We start from the raw sequence: 4,580 nt of genomic DNA on the forward strand, positions 1-4,580 counted from the left end.
TTAGAATTGAGATGTATTGACTTACGATTGACATGTTATTTACCTGTTGTCGTTTACTCCTTTTTCTCCTGTGTTTAATTGCTTGCCCTATTTAGTTGATTGCTTCTGATCTCATTCGTGGAGTTCTGATCATTTTGGTCCCTCTCTAGAACATCTTTCAGTAGCCTGTGTAGGGCTGGCTTTGTCATCACAAAATTCTTTAGCTGTTCTTTGTCATGAAAGTATTTCACTTCTCCATTAAACTTGAAAGAGAGTTTTGCAGGGTATAGTAGTCTGGGCTGGAATTTGTTTTCATAGAGGACTTGAAGTACTCTGCTCCATCCTCTTCTTGCCTTCATGGTTTGTGAAGAGAAATTGGCTGTAATTCTGATGGGTTTTCCTTTTAGTGTGATCTGCTTCTTTTGTCTAGTGGCTTTCAGTATATTATTCTTGTGCTCAATTTCTGGGATCTTGACTATTATATGTCTCGGTGTGTTTTTAATTGGGTTGATGTTACTTGGCGTTCTTTATGCTTCGGTTACCTGAATATCAGATTGTTTCCTCATATTTGGGAAGTTTCTGCTATTATTTCTGCCCATATTTTTTTTAATGTCTTTTGTATTGACTCCTTCTTTTTCATTGATGCCTATTAGTCTCACATTATCTTTGCATCATCTTGCAGGTGATGGATTATTTTTTCCTGCATCCTAGTTGTTTTTAAGAGATTCTTTCTTATCTTTTACTAGCTGCATCAGCATCTTCAAGATCTGGAACTCTGTCTTCACTTTCACTTAAATATTTTTGCAAGCTTGTGATTGAGATTTTAATTTCCTCTATATCTCTTTGACTCTGCTTCATGTGATCTATTTCTTTCCTGTGTTGTTCATTCAAGGAATCTGCCATTTTTCTAATCTCCTCTATTTTTTTAAATCAATATCTTCTTTAGAAGCAGTTATAAATTCTTTTACTGCAGTGTTTTTTCAGATTGGGTTTCCTCCCTATGTTTCTGTAGTTGCTTCTTTACTTTAGATGCTATGAGTTCTGATAATTCTTTTTTTATTTCAGAAAATAATTCCGGTCTGAGTTCCTCTATAACTTTCTGCTGTTGCTTTTTTACTATCTATCCTATTAATTTGTACATTTGAACTGAGCTAGTAGAAAAGAATTCTGCTCTGAGTTCCTCTATGACTTTCTGCTGTTGCTTATTTACTATCGACGCTATTAATTCATCCATTTGAGCTGAGCTAGTGTCCTCTGCAGTTGTCCTGGGTTGGCATTGGGTTTCCTGCATATATTTCTTCATTTGATTCTTTACTGCAGGTGTTATTAATTCAGGGATTTCTTTTTTCATTTCCAATCCGAGTTACTCTATACCTTTCTGCAGCTGTTTCTTTATTTCAGAAATCCTTGATTCATTGCTTTCAGCTGTGTGATTCCCAACTTGTTCTGTGTTAGTATCCTCTGCACTTGTTATGGGTGGGCTTGGTTTCTGAGATTGCATTTTTCTCCTTCTCGTTGTCATTTTGTGTAGCATTGTCTTCTGACTTTTGTTGTAGATCTTTGTTGCAGTTATAGCCTTAGCACCTACTGAAGTTCAGGTGTAGATCTACAAAGTTTGGATTTATCCAGCTGTGCCTGGCTTGGGTCTGGCTGTTGTGCTCAGTTCCTTCCTGTTGCTGCCCTTGGGGATGAACCTGTTATGCCCCTCTGGCAAGATGTTCTGCTCCTGGACTAGCTGGGTGGTTCTGTCCCCTACATTCTCTGCAAGGATTGCAGCTGAAGGTTTTCACCCCAGGCCTGTATACCAGGCCTGAGCTGAGTCTGGAGGGGACAAGGTGGAGTAGAGGGGAGAGGCAGCTCTCCCACACACTCACCGGGCCTGGACTAGGACTGGATCTGGGGGTTCCCAGAACGCGACAAAAATTCCTACTCTGTGGGTGGGGGGGGGGTCCTACGGAGTGATGGGGGGCATCCCAAGAGGGTGAAAGAGGGTGTCACCCACGCTGCACCTGGGCTGGGACCAGTAGGCCCCGCCTGCGCAGGGTATCCGGAAGCTTTCCCACACACTCACTGGACCTGGTCTAGGACTCTCTGCTAGTCTATTGAAAAGAACATTTAATGCTTAATTTTAAAAAAAATTTTATTTATTTATTTTTGTCTTTTTAATTTCTTATACTTTTTTTTCTTACCAATTTTGCAGATTTATATCTGGTAACCTATACAACTAATTTGAAGATAGCATTATGCAGTACAGCAACCATTGTTGAGTTCCTATTAGTTTGTTTAATTAAATTTTGTATTGTTTCAAATTTTTTTTTTAGCATTTTTTATTCTTAAAAAAAATAAAAAGCTAGAGCTGGAGAGATAGCTCTGTAGTCTAAGCCCCTTCCTGGCAAGCACAAGGACCCAGGTTTGATCCCCAGTACTGCATGTTTTACCAGCCACTAAAACTGAGCATGGTGGTGCCACCTGTAATCCCAGCACTGGAGAGGCTGAGACAGGAGGATCACTATGAACCCAAACTGAGTGAAACCCTGTACTAAATAAATAAATAAATAACTTCTGCATAGCAAAAGAAACAACCAACAGAGTGAAGAGGAAACCTACATAATAGGAAAAATTTCTTGCCAGCCAGTCCTCCCTCAGAAGACTAATATCTAGAATCCATAAAATATACACACACATAAAGCAGACCTTCCAAAACAGAAGGCCCAATAAAAAAACAAGCAAGTGAAATAGACACTTCATAGAAGATGTATAAATGGCCAATAAATACACAAAGAAATGCTCAACATCACTGGCCATTTGAGAAATACAAATGAGAACAACATTTCTGGAATTCTGTCTTACCCCAGAAAGAATGAGCATCATCAAGAGATCAAATATTATCAAATGCTGGTTTGGCTGTGGGGCTGTAAACTTGCACAACTGCTGTGGAAGTCAGTGTGCTGATTCCTCAGAAGTTTAAAAAGAGAAATTCTGCAGGACTAGCCAAATAGCTCAGTGGGTTAAAAGCACCTGCAAGCAGGTGCAGGGACCAGGAGTTCGATTCCCAGGCCTGCCGTGCTGGCCTTACCCCCGGGATGCACTGAGACAGCAATTGAGACTGGGCATGGTGTATGAGCCTGTGATCCCAGCTCTTGGGAGGCCATAAACAGGCAGATCACTATGAGTCTGATCTAGTAGTGAAACCCTGAATACCCCATAGACCCTTCCCTAAAGTACAAATAAATAAATAAAATAAAAAGAGAAATTCCATTTGCCCCAGCTATTCCACTTCTAGGTATCTTCCTAAAGAGTTAAAGCCATCATGTTATAGTGATAGATGCATATCCATGTGTGTCGCAGCACTATTCATAATAGCGAAATCTTAAAACAGCCCATATATCTATTCATCAATACATGAATGGGTAAAGAAAATGTATTTACACATAATAGAGTATTACTCTGTCATAACGAAATACAAACTTGAATAACTTATAGAAAATGAATTCACCTTGAGACCCTATGGTAAGTGAAATAAATTGGACACACAAGCTTAACTATTACTCAGTTTCTCTTATTTGAGAAACTCAAATTTAGCTGGACATCATGGCACATAGCTGCAATTCAGGCCCTTGGGAGGCTGAAGCAAGAGCATGATTGTGAGTTTGAAGCCATGCTGGACTACATAGCAAGACCCTGTATCAAAACAAAACACAGGCCAGGGAGATGGCTCAGTGGAATAAGCTCTTCTTTGGCAAGGGCCTGAGTTCAATCCCTGGTTCCTCAAAACAAACAAACAAAAAGCCCACAGAAAAACCCTCCCCAACCCCCAAAATTATAAATAATAAAATAAAAGATAAACAATAGGAAACAGGAAGATAGATCTTCTCAAATGGAGGGAGGTTAGGAGATAGATGGAGAAGGAACAAAGGGAGGTAAATGGGACAAACAAAGGGATTAAGATGTGCTATATATGTGTATAAATTCCACACAGAGTGTGACATTATGTGCTGCATATATGTATTAATAAAAAAATTATGGCAGCCCAAATTGACTAATACAACAAGTTATCTTAGTTTCCTTAAAGTCATTTCTTCAAGAGTAAGCATTATTTAGTAAGTAAAGATAGAAAACCAATGTCTTAGTTACTCTTCTCTCGTTGCTGGGACAAATACCCGACACTCAAAATGAAGGAAGGAAAGGTTTATTTAGCTCACAGTTACTGGAGGTTTCAGTCCATACTCATCTGGGTCCAAGGCAGAGCAGCACAGAGCAGAAAGCAACCTTTCATGATGGCGGCAAAGAGCAGGAGTGCAAGGGAGGGGTAGCAGCAGCTCAAGCAGCTAGCTTCTCTTCCCACCTTCATTGTAATGCAAATTACCTGCCCCAGGGCAGGCAGCATCCACACCCACAGTGATCAATCACAAACTCCAGAAGCTGCCCTAAGACTGCATGAGGCTTTGGGGGGACACCTATACACAAACCATAACAACCAAAAATAAGTATTTTTAGCAGACATGATGATGCACACCCATGATTCCAGCTACTTGGTATGCTGAGTCAGGAGAATTGGAAGTCCCAGGCCAGCCTACGCTAAATACTGAGGTTCTGTCTCA

The sequence above is a fragment of the Octodon degus genome, unplaced genomic scaffold (assembly GCF_000260255.1).
Source record: "Octodon degus isolate 3935 unplaced genomic scaffold, OctDeg1.0 scaffold00158, whole genome shotgun sequence".
NCBI lineage: Eukaryota > Metazoa > Chordata > Mammalia > Rodentia > Octodontidae > Octodon > Octodon degus.